The sequence below is a fragment of the Pinus tabuliformis genome, chromosome 1_1 (assembly GCF_031772625.1).
Source record: "Pinus tabuliformis cultivar Carrire ecotype Pingquan chromosome 1_1, CPIR1, whole genome shotgun sequence".
Taxonomy (NCBI): Eukaryota; Viridiplantae; Streptophyta; class Pinopsida; order Pinales; family Pinaceae; genus Pinus; species Pinus tabuliformis.
Window position 1 is genome coordinate 322,858,953 of NC_142297.1, and position 25,838 is coordinate 322,884,790.

General features: G+C 36.5%; 1 pseudogene; it reads right to left on the bottom strand.

The window, feature by feature from the left end:
* Window positions 1-25,838, bottom strand: part of LOC149212849 (scarecrow-like transcription factor PAT1) — a 69,064-nt pseudogene that overhangs the window by 41,854 nt on the left and 1,372 nt on the right.

The following is a 25,838-nucleotide window of genomic DNA, read 5'->3' on the forward strand; positions in this document are numbered from 1 at the left end:
TCTATCAATAGGGATGGACAAAGATGATCCATATAGGGAAGAATTATAGGAGTAGGATTGTTTCTATAATTATATTTATAGGCAAGTCAAGGAACTACTACATAGGATTAGTGCAGGTGCAACCAAATTCTCATAATGCAAGGAATTTTTCATAGTGTGATTCGATGCTCATCACTGACCAGGCAGAAAATACTTATCATTACATTCAGGTACCATTTGAGTTTCATTCTAAAGTCTCTAATTTCATTTATTGATAGTCCTTCTTTTGTCCTTGTCTCTCTTAATTTCATTGTGGTAGGATTGGAATGGGTTAAAACATCAAGCATATCATTAAGTAAAATAGACACCCACATGTCTCTAAATGTCATTGTGCACACTCTGTGTTTTTTTATACAACTATAAGCGAGAAATCTGATATGTGCACAACTAAAACTCCTAGCATGCATGATGAATCCAGTCTTAGAATGGAAATCGAAACCAAGAACCATAAAATATCAATATATTTGTGACATGGAGTAAAAAACACAATAAGATATTTGATGTCAACATTATCTATTTAGTGTAAGATACTACTAATATTTCATAATTTTCAGAGATGGTGGATGTCATGAAGATGCCCTCAGTAAAAGTTACTAACTTGAAGATAATATTTTCAATGCAACTATTTAGTTTAAATAGGCTAAATTTAGGTAATTAAAACAAGTTTGAAAAACACTAGAAACACCACCCCCACATCATTTTATTTCTAGTTCTACAAGATAATATTGAATTAAATTATGAGCACTTCCATTTAAATTAACCGTACATAAAATAACAAACAAGGTTGATGCTTTTAAAAGTTATATCCATCATTAAATATAAGATATGACAAGGATGAATCATAGTTTTAAATCCTATATCCATCACCAAGTATAAGATAAGAGTTGATGAGATGAGAATTTTTTTTTCTTTATATATCAGGTAAACGTCATATTACTTATAACTCATGTATATTGTATCTTATTGTGAATAGAAATATGGAAGGGGAATGAGTAAGGATTTTCAAAATGGTTTAAAATTTCTCCCTTGGTTGGTGAAGAACCAGTTCAATGCTATTTTTGATGGAGTATTAAGTTATTAAGCAAAGATAAAAAAAATGTTAGTCTCTTAAATGACTGGAAAAGGATATTTAGGATGTAATATAGAAGCTACATTCCACGTAGCTATATCTACCTTGACGTAACTATAATATTCCAACTCCATTTTTTTATATAGAAGTTACATTTCATGTAGCTATAGAAGTACATTTATATGTTTGAGATAGAAGTTACATTTTACATAACTATATCTACCCTAACATAACTATAATATTCCAACTCCATTTTTTCACACTTTTCAACATTTTAAGGATTTGTCTATTTTAGTGTGATTATGCAATTAAATAGTTGATATTGTTTAAGACATCTCCTATTTGCAACATTTTGAATTCTTAAGTGGGATCTTGGGTAGGTTTTTGTTACTACCATATATCATGTTTTAAGTAGATGGTGTTTTATAATTCACCCAAGAGACTTTAGGAGCAACCTTGAATTGCATGCATGTTTCCATTATACATATAATATTTGCAACCTTTTCCACATGAAGAACCCAATAGCCCATGTTGATAATGAAGCAAGTAACTCAAAAATTGGGGAATGTCAGTTATTCTATTTCTAGAGGGGGTTGGATCCAAAGAAGGAAATGAAAGCTATCATAAATTTTGTTGGGTTGTATTTAATGAAAACCCACTAGAATTTGCTACTAAAGTAAATCAATTGATGAATTTGAAGATTGAAGGTAGTGTTGAATAGGTGTTGCAAGGTATCTCTATAACACTATCTATCTACATGATTCTAATGCCATGAGATGGTGTCTTAATAACACTATTGTCCAGTGACAGGTGCTAGACGTAGATAACTTTCTCATGTCCTATAGGTAAATCGTATCATTATGTTTCTATGAAATCGTGGATTGTGTTCAAAGTTTATCTTAGAAAAGGAAATATGTATGTACTCTTGAATTTATCTATATTGTAATAAGATCAAGAATAAAGTTGTCATTGAAAATAATTTGGATCTACCATGTAAGTTTACTTTACTACATGAAATTCTTGATTTGTTAGATCCTACCTAGTTAGGGTTGAATTTATTATTATTGCAATGAGATTAAGAATAAAGTTGTCATTTTAATCACTGAAGTCTACCATGTAAGATTTATTCACTACATGAAATTGTTTATTTGTTAGAGCCCAACTTATTAGGATTATGAAGAGTCCTCTTTCATGACAATATATATGAATGCTCTATTCTTGCTCAAAGAATTAAATATTACATAAAGGTGGAAAATAAATGAGATGCAGTTGAATGGTTTCTGTTTTAAAATGTGTGGAGGGAGTGTAAAATAATTTTCAGTTGCATTCAAATATTTTGGAGCACCCACTAAAGTTCTTCATTTTCCTCCTAGTTAATTCCATTTCTACTAGCCCAATGCTTCTAGAAGTTCTTCTCCAAAGTGATCTCTTAACTATCATGGAGGGAAATTGATTACTTGATTGGAACCCACAGATTACAATTTGATTAGGAGCAAGGGATGACAAAGCTTCATATTCTTCAATATATTTCGCAAGTTAAAAGCATATCGAATGATTTCCTTTCTATTTAATTGATCCAAAAACCACTCGAGTATTTGTTAGGATTTTGAGACCTTTTCCAATGATTTTTTTTTTTGAAAGTTATGTTCTCAATTAAAGAAAAGGTGAAAATGATGCAATGGAAGGATTTTTTGTTTTGGTGCCTAAGAATGCCTTGCTAATGTGAAGGGATTGGTATTTTATTAACTCAATATTAGTCGTATTTGACCTCCTAGCATTTCTTTTAATTTCATTTTTGTTGTGTTTATATTGCTATCCTTGAAGTTGGTGATCTATTGTGTGTGTAATAGGAAGTATTAAATACTAAGCACTCTCAAAGGTGATTTTGATGGATGACCAACTTTAAATGTCCCAACTTGACACTTTAGTATTACATGATCATGCAAAGAAATTATTAATCAATATTAAAGGGAACATGATTAAGGTGCAGTGTTCCTTGGCTTGTCATATAATTACTGCATTTCAGCTGCCAATAATATATTTGAGGCTACTTTTTGGTTGTTACTTGTGGAAATTCCATTTGCCTCAGAAAAACACCAAGGATAAATGTCTATTGCATTGGTATTAGACATCATCAGAAAGGAATTCACCAAAAGCAATAGAGGACATGGGAGCAATTGGTAAAATGAGCAGATAACCCCTTTTTTTCCGAATATTTTCATGTATATAGAAATACAAAAAACGCAATTTCAAACTAATTATTCAAAATAATAATTATCTGATAGTCATAATTTATAACTAAATAGTATAATATGATTAATATTATAGGACACAACTATAGAGTTTGATTGTGATAGGCATTGTGATAATATATGTACACTTCTCAGTGTATTAGTCAATCATCTCTTAGAGTGTGATATCCAAGCAATGAAATGTACTCCCAGAGGCCATTGTGGGATTGATTTTTTTTTCTTTCATTGGACAAGTGGAAATATGTTTTCTTACGCCTTAATGTTTTTCTTCCCTAAGGTTCTGACACTACTCACAACTAGGACCTTCATTCAATCAAGTGAGGTACTCATCATGGAAAGTTGTAACATTTTGTCTCCACAATCTAATACGATGTTCGATCAATCTCATGATCCTAAAAACATAGGTCATAATAGTGAGGAAATTTTAGTGTGGGCAAAAGAATATCCAAATTTAAGGAACATGACTCTTTTAGAACAAGCAATAAGGATATTTTTAATACTGATCTTTTTTTTCCATTTGTTTTCTCAAGTTATCTATTGCCTGATATTTTTAACATGTAATTTAGTTGGTATGATTGTGCCTAAGGTTTTGTTGAAAGTTGAATACTAAGTTCCTAAGATGTTATTTTATATGGTAAAGTTTTATTTTCTTTGTTTATATATGTCATCTAGCCACATAGTGGTCAATATTGAATGTTGAGGTATATGTCGTATAAATCTTTTATAGTCTACTTTATTTTATATTCAAGTATTCATCATATTTCATGCCTTATACTCTGCATTGTATCTTATTTCATTTTCAGGAGATGAACTCAATATTGATGGTAAGAAGCAACAATTGAAGAAAGAGGAGAACAATAAGATTGGAGGGACAAATTCAAAATGAGAGAGAGAAGAGAATCTATCTAGTGATACCCTTAGAGCCAATATCTTGCATAAAACACACTCATAGAGACTGATGGTCAAGCCTTCAGAGTTGGTGAATTCACTTGCAATGCTTTGGCAACACAGTGATAATGTTTTGAAATGATAAAACAATATTTATGTGTAAATTATAGTGCAACCGATATTAAGTTGGAAACTCATATTGTAATACTTGATATTTTATATAATAAAATTTATATGGTTGAAATTATTTTTATTTGCACTTGATATTATTTAGTTTTGTAATAAACATATGTAACTTTTCGTTATCATATTAGATAAACATGCACATTGTATGACATTTTTTTTTAAATTTAGTCGCAAAATCATACTAATTAATTTATGTTGATTAATAATGAACACATAAAATCAATCTGAAACTAGTAAATTAGTAGTTTATATTAATTAATGATGAACATGAATAAAATGAATATATGATTAAATTAGTCATTTTTAATGATTATGAATGAAATGAATAGAAACTGCTAAATCAGTCGTTTATATAATGAATCTGAAAATACCAAGAAAAGATAAATGACTAATTCAAATGATAAATTTTTTATTGAAATGATGACCAAATTTTGCATATATATGACTATTAGTAGCTATTTACAGTATCTTATAACACGACTAAAATTTAGTCATATTTCTTTGGTCATTAATTGGTTTCAAATGATGACTAAAAATTGCATATATATGACTATTAGTATCTAATTTACATTATCTTATAACACGACCAACATTTTGGTCATATTTCTTTGGTCATTAATTGGTTTTCTCAAGGATTCATATAGTAATATATTTTGTTGTATATGTGGTCATTAATTGCGACAATTAATGACTAAACCAATGAAAAATTTATCACAAAATTTATGGCTAAATATACAAGTAGATGGTAAAATTGAGGAAAGCAATTAATGAATAAGTTAAAAATGACTAAAAGTTGGTTTCATTATAAGACACTGTAAATTAGCTACTATTGGTCATCGACTGAACAATGGTCATTTATATGCAAATTTTAGTTCTTTTTTTAGTAACTATATAGTGATTTTGTACTAGTGATGTAATCAAGACATGGGATTCTATTTTTAAAAGCTGGATTCTTACAAGCTTCAAATGATTCTTTAAAATTGCATCCTTCTCATATAATTCCTTCATAAAATCAAATCCCAACACCTGAATTTGACTTTCCTGTAGCAATAACTATCTCCTGCTCAAAGCATCTGCAATTTTATTAAACTATATACTAATTTTCTTTAAAAAAATGACCAATTTTTCAAGTACTCAACCCACTTAATGTTTTTTTGATTCAATTTAGGCTGTTCAATAATATATTGGAGGATAGGATTATCAGTACATAAAATAAATTTCCTAGACAATAAATAATGCCTCCATTTTTTTAGACCTTGAACCACTGCTGCTGAGCCCTGGTATTGCACCAAGAGTGTTGCAACTCCTAAGGGCTCCTCAACTCTATTTATCAACCTAGGGTTCATACAAAGTTCGAGGTGACAGTGCTATATGCACAGTATATGGGATTCCACTCATGCCACCCTCAACTAGGACATTTAATCAATAATGCTCCAAGACCACACTTCCTACTGAATTAGAATGAAAACTAGCTAATGATGGTGAAATTTAGAAGCTACCTCTAAGGGAAATGCTATTAACTTCCACTTGCAAATGTTATTGAATCAGTTCATGAAAAAAGAGTTATACTACTTGCAGAAAGGAAACTACATTAACTTGTAATCAACCATCTACCTATCAAATCTACTTGCAAACAAGAATCTAACCTACCAAATCATAACTCAAAATGCTATGTATCATCTAACTATCTCACATTTTCATATGAATCAATGTTCATTTTGTGCCAAATTTGTGATCAACAAACCAATGTTATTCTGTTTTGTAGGGAAGGAAAATAAGAGTTGGGAGTGGCCTAGAAGCTACCCTTGACCATGAAGTCACAACTCGGTGTCAAAACACTTCTAAGCTAAGTCCAAATTCTAGCAAAGGTCAAAACTGGTGAGGGAACAAGGTGTTATAAGTGTGCTATAGGGGGCTACTACAGGTGCCCCGCATTGCTACAAGAAGGCTTGTAATGCTACAGGAAGGCTGCTGAGACAGTTTAGGAGGTGGAAATGATGGGTTCAAGGTATGGAAAAGTGGATAGAGGTTGAGGTAAATTAATGAAGGTTGGCTAAAGACCCTAGCTAAGCTCAGAGCCTTTTGAAGGCTCATTTTGCACTAGGAGAGATGGGCATGGTGGTCTAGGAAAATGATCTTATGAAAAAAATATTTAGGAAAATAATTGGGATTCATAAGAGAAGGTGAGGTAGTCCAAGATGGAGGTGGTGAAGCTTCCCTTGCCTACAGATCCAAACAACCATGCAATCCTCACATGCATATGCCATTTATCATTGGAAAAATGAAACAATCAATAGTGGAAAAGATGAGTTGAATTTAAATGCTATCTAACCTTATGCCAACACTCTAATCTAATCAACAAATAAACTCCTAAGTTATGGTAGGAATATGGAAAACAAGATGGCCAACATATATCTTCTTCCAAGAAGTCATAAAAATAATATTTTTGGATTGTGGTTGTAAACCCTTCTACTCATACTCCCATGAGAGAGGTGAGGTAGAGTTTGTAGTCACAATTTTTTGATGGATTATTCTCTAAGGAGCTACAAGAAATGAATAAGCACTCTGAACTAAGAAGAGATACAAATGCACAAGAGGGACCTAAGCCACTGGAGTTGGGCCCAAACCCAAAAGCCTTAGCCCTATAGAACTAACTTAGTTATGAACCAATAGGAAACTTCTCATTATCATTGGATCAACATCTAATACAGCGTATACCAGTAAAAAATAATAGTGCCAAGTACTTGAGCTCAATAGCTACCTAGTTGAACAAAAACTCAAATCATAATGAGCTCTTTCACATGTTTATTTATACAAGAGGGTAGCTACTAGAAGCTTCCTAGAAAATAGGAATGTTTGTCTCCCACAACTCGAGAATGGTGGACTTTGTTCCTTATTAACTACACTTGCTTGGCTTCCAATGAACCTTGAGCTGTTGAGAGAGAATGTTGTGATCTTGGGTTGATTGGAGGAGTTCGAGAGGTGGAAAACCTCCTAGAATCTCTCCTTGTTGTCTACTCCGAGCCCTTACCTAGAAATCATTTAAAAAATGCTCCATTTCCTACAATTAAACCATATTAGGATACATGACATAGAAAACAACTTTTACCCTTCTCACTGAGCATAATATAACAAAATTTGTAAATAAATGTGAGAAAGAGATAGTTCTAAAGCTGTAGGATGGCATCATGGCCCTTATAATGTACCTATTGTTGAGCCTCATCATCACCCCCCTACTAAAATTGTTACTCATCCTATGAGAAACTCAGTCATCTATGTGCATCTCTTGCATGACCCTGGTGGCCTCCCTGACATTCGAGGGTTCCTAAGATGGTTTTCCATCTTGTGGATAGAAACACGCATTATTTTCTATTTTTTCACATTCCTTCTGCTCTTCTGCTTCATTTCTTGCTTCCTATAGGTGTAGCAAGAAGGGTGGACTAAGCTTGAGTCCTATACACTTAATTTTAAATCTCCATATGGTACTCTTGTAAAGGGTTTTCCTCTCCAAGGAATTCCTTAGCCTCTTAGGAGAGTGATATCATATAATCTAGAGGTTGTGGGGTAACACATGCCATCTCCTTGGGTAGGCTTACAGGCTTTCAATTCCCAACAACCTGAATGTGTATTAAAAATGTAAGATGGTTTGTTCCTGATTTTTCAAGGAATTTATGTGCTAATTCAACATAATTGGAGATGATGCTATGATTGCTAATGACATCCATTGGGCTCACTAGCTCTGCCCTGATATATAATGGTTCATTTTCCTCCATTGCCATGACTCTCTTCACTTCCTTACCTATTTCCTCCTCATGAGTCATCCAGGGTGCTAAGGCCATCAACTGTGTCCCCTAATCTTGGATTGGGATCTCCAAAATTCATGTCAGCTAGATTGAGGTTGTGTATGTAAAATTCAACCAATTTTTCTTTGTCCTCCATGCCAGCCTAGTTGCAAAATTTAGTGAACTGTTTATAATATTGGAATGGTGTAGATCTATGTTGTGCTAAGATTTTGATTTGGAATTACAACCATTGTTCTTTGAGAATGACTACATAAGACTTGGGTGGATGTCTGCTCTGTAATGCCTCCATGGAGAGGCTTTGCATGTTGGAAAGTTGGGTTTCTTTCTCATGCAGCCTCTCTCTCAACCACATATTCTCTGTGAATAGTTGCTCCTTCATTGTGGACTCCCTCATTCTTAGATCACTTAATTCTTTGCCATTTCAAGGAACTTTTCTTCCATGAGGCCCACATCCTCTACCTTATTAGACTTATCAATTTGCATCCACTTGTGGGTTCTTTCTCTTTCTATTTCTAGCTCATAGAAAAGTGGGACTACAAATTTTTGGGGAATAATCCTCCCTGCTTCAATGAATTTTTAGTATGAACTTAGGCTAGGTTGTGGACTAGGCTTCTGGAGCTCTGGGAAGTCCTTCTCAATTTTTTTGGGGAGGTTTCTACCTCTTGTAGATGTTGTGTCACATTATGCCCCTCATGTAGCTCATTCTTTCCCTCCTGTAGCAAATTATTCCTCCTATAGCTTCCCATTTTATTTTTGTTTGAGGGTGGTTGGTGTCTTCGGATTTTTGAAGGAGGTTGATCTAGTGGTGGGCCTCCTTACATATGCTATAGGAGTCTTTGTTGTGGGTTTTGGAGAGGTGACCTCTTCGATTTTTCCTTTAGTTGGTCCCACCTCCTCTTTATTTCTTAGGGACTCCTCAATTGTGATGGGGACCTTTGTGGGTGTTTTTGGCCTCCCTTTCTTGATCCTGGTGCTTTTTTTGGTCTTAAAATATAGGGGGACTTGCCTTTGTCTCTTCTTTTTAGGTTTGAATGGGGTGCTTAAGGTAGCTAAAGTTGCAGCTACCTCTTGTTCAGTGGTTCCTTGAGACAAATTTGTCTTTTGGCGGGTATCTCTATGTCTTTGGGCTCAGTAGTCTTCTCAGGACTTGATTTTTCCTATCTGTCCCCCACTTCTTTTACATCTCGTTCTCCTCCTACCTCCACCTCTTGTCATTCTTCCTCCTCTATTTTCATTTCTACTTCTTCTACTGTCCTTTCTACTTCTCTTTCTCTTTCCTTTTATTCTAACCCTACTGCTTCTTCCTCTCCTATTCTTGCCCCTTCATCTTCTTCCTTTGTCGTTCCCTCTCTTCCCAAAACACTAGAGGTTGGAGTCTCACATAGTGGTGGGGTCTGTTTCTCAATGAAGGTTTCTCTATCCATGTCTATGAATTTGGACCAAAGGAGAAGGATTCTCAAATTGCTCAAGGAAACCACATTATCAGTTTAATGAGGCCAAGGTGGCCTATGATCCAAAATTATGCAGGAACGCAATAAAGTATAGAAATAACCATAAATATAGAGATGTGGTAGAAATAATACTTCATTTCATTAATGTAAAATACTGAAATATGCTTACAAACAAAAATTAAAATAAACTAACTCGAGTGATGGTAGCTTATCTCCGAGGAGAGATGTTGTGGCTACATGTCTCTGAACTATATTAAAATGAGGCTCAAGGGCCTTTTTATTATTAAACAATAAGAGAAAACCTTAAACAACCAAAACCCTAACCTGAGGAGATGTAACACCAAGAGTTTATGGGCCCTGTTGGGGTTAGTTGGGCAGCCAACTTCCATGGTTGTGACTTGGTCATATTATCTCTGTTTGACGTGCATGATACCCCATTAGAAAGATATCTCCGAGGACTACGATGAAAAAAATGACTTATTAAAAGTCATTGGTGGTAGATTGCCAAAAATGTCGTTTAGGGCCTCAAAACGGCTCTAGAAGTTTAGGACCTGAAAAATGACTAAAAATAGTAAATTGTGCTACAATTAAGGAAACTCAAAAAATTAAAGAAACAATGGTGGGCGTCCAAGTGGAATTGGCTGGTGGCCACAATATCCACCTAGAACATTCCTCCCCCCTTAGAAAGCAATGGTCCCCATTGTGTTAATTGCCTCCATGATATGGGGAAACTTCTACTGAACTTGGTCCCTGGTGAGTTGTTCTGCAATCTCTGATGTGTCCAATATTGGTGGGAAGCATGGTCGAGGGCGATCCACATTGAACACTCAGTGCAAGCCAAGGAATGGGGGAATGTTGTGCTCCAAAGCATTATTTGCCACATATTTGTTAATGGTGAAAGGACCATATTGGAGTGGTATGAACTTCTGATGGGCTCTGGTAAGGCATTGTTTCTGCCAGTGCAACCAAACTTTGTTGCTCACCTGAAACTTGTGTGACACCTGATGTTAATCATGTCACTTCTTATACTTGGAATTTTCTAGAATGCAACGACGATATATTAGCATGTTGGTTAGAGGTGCTCCAGGAGTCAAATCGAATGAATTCTTGACCTAAAAGTGTAATGGTACCCCTATTGGTGAGAAGAGGATGTCCCTGTACCCTTTCATGATTGCATCCACCTGCTTCTACTATGTGGAGGAACCTTTCTCAGGGGCCATGGATGTGGTTATGATCTTCCACTTACTTTGAGAGTGAACCGGAAAGAAAAATAAATTTGCTAGTATCAGAGATGATCTTACTACCTTTCTTAGCAGAGATCAAAGAAGTGGTGGTAGGTGGGGCTAGCTTTGGTATCCTATGTAATGTATTACACAAAGAAATAATAACAGTGTGAGGTCTTAACTCATACATAGCATGTCGTTTCCAGAAGTATGGTTGGCCTAATAATACATCACAAACATCAAGAGGTGGAACATCACACAATACCTCATCTATTAAGGGCTTGATGCTATAGGGAAGGTGTCACTACTGGCCAACTCGGATATCTCGTCCTTGATGAAGCCACCCGATGCTCTATGTTTGCAGGCATGGTATGGTTGATATTCCCATTTGCTTCATGACCTATGCTGAAATGATTTTCTTTTGGCTCCCACTTTCAATAATGAATTGTAGTGGCAAATCCTTCAACCACATTTGTGAGTGGAAAAGATGCTCCCCCTCCTCTAGATATTCAGGGTCATTCTTCTGGATCTTATTGGTGCCAGCAGTGGCACTTGGGTCCACATCAATGATCTTCTTCCCTTTGTGATTCCTCTTGTCAGGTTCTGACTGAGGGTCGGAACATGCATCTAATTCTGAAGCCTTCAAATCAGCCACCAGTGACTGCTTGGATCGATACTCACCCATGCTGTGAGTGGGGCTCTTGTGGAATTTTAGTGCCTAAATCAACCTCAAGCTGAAGGAAGGCAGGCCTAGGGTAACATCAAACCACACTTAACCTGGTAGTTAGCCCTAACAGGTCGGGAGAGGGCTCTCTCCTTCTCAATCTCAATTAGAATATGGCGATTAGGGCTTGAGATTACTTAAAATAAATGTTGATTTTAGGCTATTTATATTAGGTCAGAGGATTTTGTTTGGTTTTGATGACTGGTTGTTAGATCAAATGAAGAAGGAAGATTTGGGTCCAGGAAATCAACTCAGATTTGCAAGAGGTTTTGTGGGGTGAGGTAGGTAACTGTTTTGGCACTTTGAATTGGGTGTGATGGTAAGTCTAATACTGGTGAGGAGTTGGAGAGGGCATGCAAGGTTCATGAGTCCTCTTCAAACAACATAAAACATTAAAAACTAATTGTATCCTCAAGGCAGAGCACTGAATATCAATGGATTCCACCTATTTATCTTGATTCATTTAGTTATGAAGAAAGAAATAGATTCTGGCACATATACACATAAGAGAAACTAAATAAAAAAGGAACAAACAATGCCAAGACACATTACCAAAAGAATCCCAAAAAATGCTACAAAACCCTGGTTCATTTCCTTGCCAAACTATAGAAGTGATTTACAATGAAGCTCAAAGCATCCACAAGAGTCCAACCTTTACAAATGACTAAGAAAGTACATAATATAGGCATCAAACCACCTATGCTAGCCATCAGGGGTCGAATCCATGAGTCAAGGAGCTGTTTCAAAAACATCTAAACTAGGAAATAGAAAATAGGCAATGGAACAACTTGCCTCTAAAACTATGGAAACTGATTCATTCAACCTCAAACCACCTCTAACTGATGTATCTACCTCCTCAAGTAATTTTTCATCAAATTTACATCATATTACATCATTTACCATCACAAATTTACCAAGGAGAAGAGAAAAAGTCAACTGATAGTCAAATTGGGAGAAACTTTGAGTTTTTAAGGCAAAATTGGCAAAAATTTGCCTCATGCGCAGCGCCACTTCAAGGCTGACTTTGGAGGCCTTCCACTTCACCAAATCATGCCCAAAATAACTTGTTGGAAAGCACTACCTCTCTAGTTTCTGGAACACTTTGAATTTTCTGAGTTGGAGGTCATCTTCCCCCTCAAAAGTGGATTCTCCCAATATTGGTTCCTGTGTGTCCAAAAGGTGGTAGAGAGGGCATTTTTTGAGTGGTTTTTTCCCTTTTGGTTGCCAAGATCTCCTCCAAAATTGATGAAACTTTATGGGTTTACTTATTTTTTGATGCTGAATCCAAATATACAATCCATTTTTCAAGAGAATGCACCAATTCAATATGTAGCACCGGTGGAACTGCGCATCAGCTAGAATTTCCTATGTTGTAACATTTCAAAAATTGAAAATGACAAAAATTTCTCAAAACTTGCCCAAATTTGGCACAAGGGTCCCTCATTGACTGCTTTGTTGGGCTAGTGAAGCCTCAACCAAGATCTTTAGCTTATCATGCCCATTTTTCCTCCTTAAGTCTCTCCATGGAACTATCACTAAGGGTTTCTCTCTCATAGTCATACTCACTATCCCTCTCCATACTTTATAGTTGTTTCCCTTGTGATGACTGAGAGAAGTATGAAGGGATTTAAAAAGGAAAGCAGGTGAGGGTGAACAAGAATTGGAAAGGGATGTGGGGAATGAGTAAGGTTAATGAATGATGTAGGGTCTGGGAGTAATGATAAAGTTTGGGAGTATGGTAAGATTTGGGGTATATGAGTATAGGGTTTGATATGTGAAGTGTAGGGTTTTGGGAGATAGGAGAAAGGAAAATGAGTTAGGGAGGATGGGGTTTAGGAGATAGGTTTTGGGCAAATAAACAACTGTAATTTGTAGTGTATGAGGTAGTTTTAGAGACAAATTAGGGTTTTGAATTTTAGGATGCTAAAACCACCATCAAAGCATAAAGAACCCTATGTGAGATCAAAGAGAGTTTACTTACTTGCTTGGAGGAGAAATGCAGCAATGACAGTGATTAGAGGTGAAATTTGAGGGTTTTGAGGTGTTACTGGCCAATGTGCAACACCACCTGCCCAATGTACAGTGCCTCTCTAATGCGCAGCGCCAATGTAAATTTACACTAAAGAAAACTGCCTGATGCGTAGTGCCTCTCCGATGCGCAACGCCGACCCTCTAATGCGCAACGCCTCCCTGATGCGTAGTGCCTTTTTGCAGATGACTCTTGAAGCCCTTACTTGTGTTCAAATTTAGCGTGTGATAGATCTTTGGAAAGCTTATCGAGTCTACTTTCTATAAAATATTGAATTTTTCAATTTGGAGTTCATTTTCCCTGTCAAAAGTCAAATCTCCTAGGACTGGTCAAAATGTGTAGAATGAGGCTGCCTAAATGCAGAGTGCTGTTGCAGTCAACTTTTGAAGGTCTTTCTCAACTCCAAATTTAGCTCATGATAGCTCATTGGAAATCCGTCTCTATCTATATATCATTTAAATAATCAGGAAAGTCATTTGAACATCCCAGCTAGGTGAAATCTTGATTTTCCAAATGCCACTCTAGAAGTGCATCACTCCTGAGGCCAATGATGTTTTTGAAATTTCTTCCAAACCATGAAACCTGTGTAAAAAATGAAAGATGTTTTTCTTCTTGGGTCAATTATGGAAAAAAACCTCTCTCACTTTTTCCAAATTCATCTTGCTAAAAAACGGAGGTTGAAGAAAACCTATCCTGATATGTGGAACAGGGGATTTGTAGAAATGAAGGGAAATCAAGGGGATTAGGGGCTTCTAAATTATTGAGAAAATTTTTGGAAGTAAGAAGGGATGTTAGGAAGTAGGGGAAAGTGGAATTTCAAAGATTGAGTGAGGGGAAGGGGTCCAAAAGGGCAAAACACAGGCCTAGCCTAGAAAATTGTCAAATTGTAGCAATAAACTAGGGTTTGTGGGAGAAGGATGAATTTGAGGGATATGAGTGATGGGAATTGTTTAAGAAGGTATATTAGGGATAGGGGAAGGTGTATGGACAGTAGGACACAATTTTTGTTGATCATTTGGCTATCCAAGAAAATTTACCTTCAAAACCCTAGGAGAGGGAAATGGGTCTTACCCAAGTACAACTGAAGCACGAACAAGGTGTAAAATGACCCATTGGAACCTGAAATGATGGTAAATATTTGAACAATGGTACACTCAGCTAAATGGTGAGACACTTGGAAAACTTTTGGAAACAAATCCTAGACCTAAGACCTGGTGATCAAATTTTACTTTAAGACTCACTGAAATGACAAAATTTGACTTTGACACCCTGAAATCACTTTGTAAGAGCATGTTTGATCATTGATGGAAGGCTTCAAAGACTGACACTAACATGGAACTCACACCACTTTACTATGTCCTTCTTCGACTTTGTGGTGTTTTTCTTTTCTTGCGGCTTCAACGGGTTGTCATGGGTCATCCCACCTTCATTTCATCCTTTGTTCTTCAGATTCATAGGTCCAAAGTCTCACTTCTTTTGTTTAAACTTCTGCTCGATCTTGATGGCGTATTAGTCCACTATGCCGAGTGAGGAGATGTCCAGTAACTCCATCTCATCCTGGATGTATCTATGTAGGTAGCCGTGGTACTTGAGTACCAAATGTTTCTCAGAATCCTTGATGCACAAATTCGTGCGCAGCTTATGAAAAATATTGGTAAACTTTGGCACATCTTGGTCCCTTCCCTGCTGCTGTGTGGTCAACATTATGTATTTGTCCTCATAGCTCCTGAAATGGTAGTACTTCTCCTTGATGGCATCTCGGAATGAATTCCAAGTGGGAGTGGCTAAAAACAATGAATTCATACTTTCATCCTTCTGCTCGTAATAGGTTTCCCCGGTCCTTGATGTGGGGGGCGACTTTGAGAAGAGAAAAAGTAATATTTTCTCGACTAGAAAAATCATGAACAGAAAAATATCCTTTTAATGGATTCAACCATTTATCTATGACATTTTCATATATTTGGCCCTAAGATATGGGAATGTCAAAGTTTACTTGCACCTTAAAAAGTGTGGAGCCTCAAGAGTGGTTGTTGGATGTGGATGTGCCACAAGTGGGCAACCGTTGAAGGATCTGGGCAAAGTTATCCATCATCGTGCTCCTTTGTTTCTCGAGGGCCTCCTCAAGCAATATTTCTTTCTTTTCTTCCTCCATGGGAGGCCATCAGGATTTACAAGGCTAGTCTTGCAAAGGTTCGACTAGTTCGAGCCCCAACTCCTTATATCCTGACCTCATTGGGGACATGCAAAGAAAAACAAAGAAAGAGAAAAATGCTCTGATACCATTGATCTGGATTTATGTAGGAATGCAATAAAGTATAGAAATAAGCATAAATACAAATATGAAACATAAATAATACTTCATTTCATTAATGTAAAATACTGAAATATGCTTACAAACATAAACGAAAATAAACTAGCTCAAGCGATGGTAGCTTGTCTCTGAGTAGAGATGTGGCAGCTACATGCCTCTAAACTATGTTACAATGAGGCTCAAGGACCTTTTTATTATTGAACAATACGAGAAAACCCGAAACAACCAAAACCATAACCCGAGGAGATGTAACACGAAGAGTTTATGGGCCTCGTTGGGGTTAGTTGGGCAGCCAACTTACCCGGGTCGTGGCTTGGTCATATAATCTCTGTTTCATGCACATGATACCCCGTTGGAAAGATCTCTTTGTGGAATACGACAAAAAAAATGTAAAAAAAATGTTTCTCGTAGTAGATTTCCAAAAAAATGTCGTCTAGGGCCTCAAAACAACTCCAAAAGTTTAGGCCCCCAAAAAACTACTAAAAATAGTAAATTATGCTACAATTCAGGAAACTAAAAAACTTAAAGAAACAATGGTGTGGGTCCAAGTGGAATTGGTGGGTGGCCACCAATATCCACCTGGATCAGCCTAAGTTTTGGTGTTTTCCCTCTCTCACTTTTTGAATCATGTGCCAAATGGACAATAGGAGGAAATATGGTGCACTAAGTCTTTGAGTAAGAGGTAATTCTACCTAGAACATGAGTTCATGAAGTAATCTAAAGTGGTAAGAATATACCACACTCATTCTTCTATCACAAGATATGTATTTTAAAATATGGTAGGGCACCTCATCCCAAGGATAAGGTAGGATTTCCCTCCTAACTCCATTCTTGTCCTCAATAGGATTTTCATTGGCAATGAAGAAATTATTTTTAGCAATGAGACTGGTGGCTTTGTATTCTCTTCTCCACTTTATTCCTAGGGGTAGGGTTGTTACTATTCTAATTATTTCAAGGCTGAGAGAGATAGGAAATCCTCTCACCACATTGGTTTCACTGTCCTGTGTTTGTGAATTCAAAGCCACGACAAATTCAAAGGCAAGGTCATCATCATACCCTTCCAACAACTCGAAGAATCCTAGTCACCAGTGTCTTCTAAAAATGTCTACCATGGGGAGGTGTAGGTGGATTCTCTTGGTATTAGAGGCCTCCCTTATGTTAAACCTCCCCCCACATCTTCTCTATGATTTTAACTATGTGAGGGAGAGATGCTTCTTCAATAGCTTTAATGTGTAATTCAATGGTAGAAGTGGGTTAAGAATTCCTTGTTAATGACAATTTCCTACATTCCTATTACCTTACTACTCAAAAATACCTTTTAATATCACAATTAGACCGCCACCGCCTATAGAATTTGAAGTGAAATTTACATGTAATCTGATGGACGGATGAAGGAGATGGAAACACTTACTTTTTATCAAGTAGTCCGGGATGAACGTGGTAATTTGGAGACAAATTCAAACCTTTGTGGCTTTCCTCCACCTTCTCAACCTTCTTGTAATAGTTTCTTGGACCTCTTGTAGGAGTTGCAGGCTTGCCTATAGCTCCTTCCTGTAGCAATTGCAGAATGGGTTTCAAAACTCCTCAATGGAATCCTGAGCTTGTCCTCTCCCTAAATATTTTTGAAATGAGCAATTATGAAAAAGAACTCGAGCCCTAGTACATAATATGCCATTTTTGGCTTAGGCTTGGAGTGTTGTGGTGACCTGGAAGTCACACAGGGTTTCCTCTTTTGGATCCTTGTCCCCACTCTGAGTAATTATTTCTACTTTTCTCGTAACCACCACCCACTATTTGTGATCCTAACTGGGTTGATGTGACATCCCCATGTTTCATGAGTGCTTACCATCACTTTTAGTTTACTAGTTAAGGGTGGCCAAGTTAACTAGCCACCTCCTGCTTATTGAAACATCCCCTCTCGACATTTGCACATTTTCCTTATTCACACATAGGGAGGAGGTGATATTTTTCCCTACATGTGCCTACCTCTTGATTGAACTATTGTAGGGATTTGTGTGCTAGAGTTGGACCACATCATTAGCATCAAGGGAGTTGACTTGTTGGCTTATTTCGTATGTATTTTTCATTTCTCCTCATGATACTTGAGTATTATGTTTGTTGTGTGTACAGGTAAATTGTTGCTGTTCAAGATGTTACCACTAGTGGAGAGTCCTCTTGGGAATGATATGACTTCTTCAGAGTTGTCTGATACGTTTCCATCACCCTCCCTACTAATGAGAAAAAACAAGATCAGTGCTTTCAGTGGTGTGTGCACATGCTATTGCATTTCTTCCTATAGAAATCCTTTCCTTTTCCTCTGGGTTTTCAATCTGTATGAGGGTGATGAAAGAAGTTGTAACATTTATTGTGGATAATTTTAGGACAATGAGGGAGTAGTGTATACTTGAATAAATTAAGATAATGGTTTCTGTGTGTTTTTTTATTTTTTTAACAGGGGTAATACAAAGTGGTTGAATAGAGAGTGATTTTTCTTTTGTGAAATGGGATGGATGAGTGATATATGGATGATAGACCATGATGGGGGAAACATATTCATCATTCTCAAGGTCATATGGGACCTATTGGGCTGTCCTTGTCCTCATATCTCCCTCCTATAGCTTTACAGAACCCACCTATAGCACTACAAGATCTTCCTGTAGCAATTACAGGTCCTTCCTGTCACAGTCTCGAGAGGGGGTGAAACTTGAATTTTGGGTTAATGGGATGGTGGAGAGAGGTGATCACATGAGTGCAGATGATGGATAGGAAGTGTACGGATGGAAGAATGAAGAAAATCTTGAGAATTTTCCCCTGTAGCCATGGAATTTGCTAATGTATATAATCCTGGAAAATGTCAAAAAGGTCAGTAGACATGGTAAAAATCATTTCCCTGTGGCCTTTTTCTTTTTTGTTTTTTTCTTGAGACTCACAAGATACCTCAAAGGAGGTTTTCAACCTATATTTCTTCCCTAAGTGCCTTAAGAGAGGTTTTCACCTAGGTATCTTTATTAGTTTTTACCTTTTCTTTCTCCTGTGTTGCCTCAAAGACGTTTTCAACCAAGGAGTTGGTTGCAGATGCCTCATAAAGGTTTCCATATAATCCTTTCTCCTTTTTTATTACTTATTTTCAACAAAATATCTAAGAGTTTTGTGGACTAGGAACTATGATACTCTCAATCACATTGACTTGTTTGCTGATTTTATTGATGAATTCTTCCTTAGAAATAAGTTTCATGTATAACTTCAACCAGTAACCATTGGCAAGCAATAGGACCCCTTCCTCAGCAATTTTCATTAGTTGAAAAGCTCCATTGTCATGACATTTTTCTCTCAGGTATGGGCCTAACCATCTTTTCATCAGTTTTCCTTTAAAATCTTTGAACCTAGAATCATATAATAATTCCCAATCCCCCTATTGAAAAACCTTTTTCTTGATATTCTTATCATTCCAGACCTTCCTTTACAATTGTACAACTTTAGTGTGGAGGAGAGCCTGCATTCTAAACTCATCCGGGCCATTCAATTGGAGTAGCCTCTCTTGCTATCCGTTGGTGACATCTAAGTCCAATTGGTATGCCATTCTAAAAGTATTATACTCAAACTCAATATAAAGAAGAGTTTTCTTCCCATAAACTAGATGATTCACATCGAGTGAACCTAATACTTATCTTCCAAGTGGTGCTATAGGCGCAAGTGGCCTCCAATAATCTGTCTGTCCATTCTCTCTTGTTGTTGCTCACAACCTTGGTGATCATTCTCTCCAATTCCCTATTTGTAACCTCTACTTTCCCATTTTCCTGAGGATGATAGGTAGTAGATGTTCTGTGTTTGATATGATGCTACCTTAGGAGATTCTCAATCAGATGTGATGTGAATTGAGCCCCCTGATTAGTGACTATCTCCCTTGGGTACCCAAATTTGTAGAAAATATTTTCCCTTAAGAAATCAACCACTTTCTCCTCTGTTTCTACTTTGATAGCCCTTGTGTCACACCACTTTGTCAAGTAATAAGTGCACATAATGATGTACTTTTTCTGCCATGACGGTGGATCGATTGGCCCAATAAAGTCCATGCCCCACCTGTTAAGTGGCTCTAAGGCCACTTGAGGTTGTAGAGGCATTTCATCCCTCGGTGTGGGTTTTCCTATCCTCTGACACTAATCACAACTACTGGTATACCTTCTTGCATCTTGGTGGAGAGTGGACCAATAGTATCAAGTTTGTAAAGCCTTGAAAGTTTTTCTCTTGTTAGGAAAATGACCCCCACAAGGCCCATCATGGTAGGCTGAGAGGATGCCAAAGACTTACTCTTCCTTGAAATATCTCCTTAAGATCTAATCTGGTCCCAACATATAAAGATTGCTCCCAATCCAAGTGAAAGGGGCACTTTTCCTTACAATTATGCTCTTTTAAATTGATGATAGATTTGGATGGAATCTCCTAGAAACTAGATAGTTGGTTATGTCAGAAAACTAGGGAGAGAGCACTGATATAGAAAAGAGGTGTTCACCTAGAAGTGGATCATTGACCATCCCTTCATCACCGGTAGGAAAAGTAAGTCTAGAAAAAAAATTGCAACTACATTTTCTTTTCCTGGATTTTCCATGATAGTCAAATCAAACTGTTGTAACAATAAAAAACACCTAATGATTCTAACATTCACATCAGGCTTATTCATCAAATATTTAATAACTAAATGATCAATATCCACAAAATTTTGTTATCTAGTGATGTAGTGCCTAAATTTGTTTAAGGAGTGTACAACAACTAAGAGCTCTTTTTCAGTGAGAGTGTAGTTCAATTAAGACTTAGACAAATTTTTACTAATGAAGTAAATGGAATAGGGTAGCTTATCATCTATTTTCCCCAAGGATGACCCCACAACATTTTCTGATGCATCGGTATGGATATTGAAAGGAAAGGCCCAATCGGGACCCTTAAGTAAGGGTGAAATGGTCAATTTCTCTTGTAATATCTCAAGGGCCTCTTGGTAGAAACTTGTCCAATAGAATTTTGATTCATTGGCCAACAATCCAAACAATGGTGAAGCCACTTTATTGAAATCCTTGATGAATTTCCTGTAATATCCAATTAAGCCCAAGAAAATTCTAACAACCCTCCGCTTTTCAGGAGTAGGGACCCTTTTTATGATGGAAATCTTGTTTGGGTTCACTTGCATATCCTCCTAGGATATTGAATGGCCAAGGAAAGTCCCTACATTAATTAAGAATTGACATCTCTCACGAATAAGCGAGGGGTTCATTTCAATGAATTTTCTCAGGACTCTTCCAAGATTAGAGAGAGCCTTTAGGAAGTCACACCCATAGGGAGTGAAATCATCCATGTAGATTTCCATATAGTCATGGACAAGCTCAGAAAATATGCTCAAAACTACCCTTTGAAAAGTGGTAGGGGCATTGCATAGACTGAATGGAAGGAACGTATAAGAAAAGGTACCCTAAGGAAATGTGAATGTAGTATTGTCTTAGTCATTAGGGTTGACCTGGATCTAATTGTAACCATTGAATCCATTCAGGAGAGAGAAGAACTTCTTCCCTATAAGACCATCTAAAACTTGATCAGTGAAAGGAAAATGGAAATGGTATTTCTTTGTGGCTGTGTTCAATTCTCTATAATCCAGACATATCCTCTACTTCCCATTCTTCTTTGGGACTAAAACTAGAGGGGACACCCACTCACTATCTGAGATGGGGTATATGAACGTTGCATCCAACAACTTTTGTAACTCCTCCTTTACTATGTCCTTGAGGGTTGGGCTCATTCTCCTTTGAGGTTGGTGCAGAGATTTTCATCCCTCCTTGATGTGGATGTGATGATTACAAACCAAGGGATGCACCCCTTTCATTTTGTTTATAGTTCCAGGAAAATGCATCTAAGTGTCCTATCAACATTTTGCACAATTTTTCTTCTGGGTTGGCTTAGAGAGAGTGGTTAATCTTCAAGGATCTAGATGGGCCAAATTATACAACTTTGAACGATATGGTCAATGAGGTCATCTTCATCTAGTTTCCCCCCTCCTATAATAGTATCTATGGTATAAATTGGGTAGGATGTTGTATGATACACTTCATCTTCCTCCTCCTCTTCTAGCCACAAAGGTAAGTCATGCTCAATGGATGGCTCAGGAGGAGGATACAATACCAATTGTTTATAAAAATGTCCATTCTTAATGGTCATGTCCCTAGCCTTGCAATTAATGCAAGCATGAGAAATGGATAAACATGGCCTTCCCAAGATGAGAAGATAGCCATTGAACTTGGTTTTGGGCTGGAGAACCAAGAAGTGAGTAGGATAATCCCAAGAGTCGATGGATACCATGACATCCTCAACAAATCCCTTAAGAGATACTATAGATCTATCTACAAGTCGCAGCGTGATAGTGGTATTTCTCAAAGCTCCTTGGAGATTTAGTTCTATCATGGTTTCTTTAGTCATCACATTCATGACAACCCCAATATCAATCAGGGTATGAGGGAAAATGATGCCATTAATGTTCACATCTACTATTGGACTTCCAGGGTCTAAATAACTTAAACAAATCACTCTCCCCGGAATCAAATTAGATAATTGACCAATGACATTGATGGTCGGGGTGTCTCTTTTTATTCTCTTAGGGTGTTTGAAACATTTCTCCTTGATAAGATTATTGTAGATGGGAACATCCTTAATAGCCTAGAGAAGGGTGTTGGGCAATTTAGTTGTCTTCTAAATCCCTGTCATTTAATTTATCAATCCGGGGGTATCGTAAACTTAGAAGCAAACCAAAATATATGGGACCTTAGATGAAACAGATGTAGGAAGTTTGTTTAGAATGGAAATGCATATTACAAATCTAAACTATCAGATCTATTTTATGAAAGCATAAAAATGTTTGATCAATGGAATTATTTTACATTAGAAGATAGAGAAGAGTCTCTTGTTCAAGAGTCCTGATTGTCCTTCTACAATCTTCCTATAATAACATTGGCAAACATCTAAGAAAGCAGGAAAGAAAGCATATAAATGAAAGCAAGTAAATATTGTTTTCAATTCAATTCTTAGCTCATGGAGAAGAGTCTCCTAGCTTAGGAGGACTTGATTGCCCTTCTCACATAAAAACTATATACTGAAAGGGAATCAATATTCACATAAATGTAATCTAGGAAAGCATATGAGAAAGTAAATCTTATTTCAATTTAATCTAGCTCATGGAGAAGAGACTCCTAACTTAGGAGTTCTTGGTTGTCATTCTCACATCAAAACTAGCTACTGAAAGGAGATCAACCTTCACACAACAAAACATGGCCACAACATGAATTCATATTGAAATTATCTACAAGTATTTACAACAAAGAAATAATATGAACATCATAATTAAAATTAGTATATTCACAACATTACTTTACAACAAAGTGCACTTATCTCAGTATCGGGATCCTTCCATTCCTCAATGAGCACACATGAACAACTATCACACCTTAAGAATCAAACAACACTCATAACGCATGATTTGGAGAAAGTGGTATTATTCATGTTGAATGAACATAAATCTAATGCTAATGAAGAACTGATAATTGTTTTCTCTCCCTCCTCCTTCTTCCTTTGAAGGATGCTCTTCTTATTTATACATGAATTAGGGATATATACCCAATAAATGTAGATCCCTTAAAAATCTACTAGACCCATACTTGTCTCAACTTATCCCTAAATACTAGATACAAATCCCATGACACATCAAAATCTCCATGATCTTTCTCCTTGGAATATGGTCCACCTCTTGAGTTGAAATTCGAATTTGATCTTGGGAGGCCACATAAGGGTGCCTTGGAAACTTCCAAATGATCTACACATGTCATCAAACTCAGGCCACTTTTAGGTATAAGTAAATACATGTTATTTCTCTAACTTTTAATCATAAATTCACTCTAAATACATGAAATTAATAACTTTGGAAAATGAAAATATAAACTCATATGGTAATGGAAATATAGGGTTATGTAATGATAATATGATGAAATGAGGTGACAAAATGAGGATAAAGGTGAAAATGGAGTGAGATGTTAATTTGGCATCCCAACATACCCCCCAACTTAAGTTATTGCATGTCCTCATGCAATCTATTACGTTGATCATGATTTGATCTTTTGAATTGTCTTGCTTTTACATGGACTTTGGTTGATATCGATTTTTTTAACTTCACATAATTTTCTTTTTGAAAACTTTGTTCCTTTTTGCAAAGTCTTCTCTCTTAAGAACATTTGATTGCAACATATTATTTTGGTTGGTTCTTGTGTGATAACCAAAATCTGATTAGTATTGGTTCTTGTGTAACAATACTTTCATTGTTTTTGTGTTGCAACAAAAGACTTTGAAAACATTTAATCAACCATTCTTTCATTGATCATTATTTGCAAAACATGTAACATTTGAATCATAATGCAACAGTAGTTGTTTGGAATAAGTATGTTGGTTAGGATTATATGTGTAGAAAGGACATATATGACATATGGAAGGTGATAATGGAGTATGAATGTGAATATGAACATGGTGAAACATTTTCCAAAAATTATAATTTTAGTATTAAAGAAATTTTATGATAAAAAGCTAGAAAAGAACATACCTTTACTTACCTGAGTGGAGAAACTGTGTATATGTAGAAAAGTGTAGCTTCTGCTGCTAAATCATGGAATGAAGAATACAAGAATGTGATCTGTGTCTTGGTTGCATATATGGATGAAGTCGGGAATGTGGATCCTTGATTACTGCTACTGAATCTGTTCCAAAGTGTAAATTACTGTTGAATCTGAGCCTGAATCATATAGTCTTCATCTCGTCCCATATCGTGGCACAATTCTTTCCATGTGAATGAATGTGTCGACATCGAACATGGAAAGAAGTCATTGGATTACCAACCATTGATGAATGTCTTTAACCAATGCGAGGCAAACTCACCATTAATGTCAATGAGTGCCAAGGTACCCAAGTACATCTTGCGAAGTGCAAGTGGATGAGCTGATGTCGGGCCAGTTGCAAGATCCAACAAACAAGAGACATTAATGTATTCCCATTGTTCATTGGCGAGAAGACTTGCCATTAGGGCATGCAAGCCTCACGGTACTAATAATGACTCTAGTCTTTGTCCCAGATAAGGTGTTGAGGTCGATGGGTCAAGACTTGTTGAAAGGTGGGCCTTAAGGAATCCCACATCAGTCAACGCGAGTTCATACAAAATGATTAGTAGGACTATAGATACAAGATGTTATGGCCAAACAGTTTTGATGGTAAGGAAAGCAAGGCAATGTAGAGAGATAGATGGTTAATTCATGAGGCAAAAAGATGAATTGAAGGGAGGCGAAAATGTATGTGACTCAAAAAAGTAGACATGTATGAAGTCATGATGGATAAGGCAATGAATCAATGGACTTTAACATGAATGACTGATGATGCTTTGAAGGAGAAGTGTGGGTAAACATATCATGATGCAAAAGATTTATGTGTAGCGAAAAATGTCACAACATATGTAACTAAGTCCTTCAAGCTTTCAATAATGAATGTGATTTCTCGAGATCACATCTGCATGAACTTGGATCTTCGCACGCCTATAAAAGCTTAGTACAAATCCTGCATGAAAACTTTAAGAGCTCTTTGAAAGATATAAAATGCAAGAATGAGTATGAATGCTTAGAAACCAAAATAAAATGAAATGAGTTTTTTTACCTGTTGCCTTTGCGCGCTTGTTCCCAACTTCAACAAGACAAGTTAGCATAAAATGTTTTCAGCTGTTATGAAATGTCCATTTGCAATCTTTTGAATTTTTTTATTTTTTTTAATTTGTTTTTTTTTAATGGTTTTGATATTTTTTT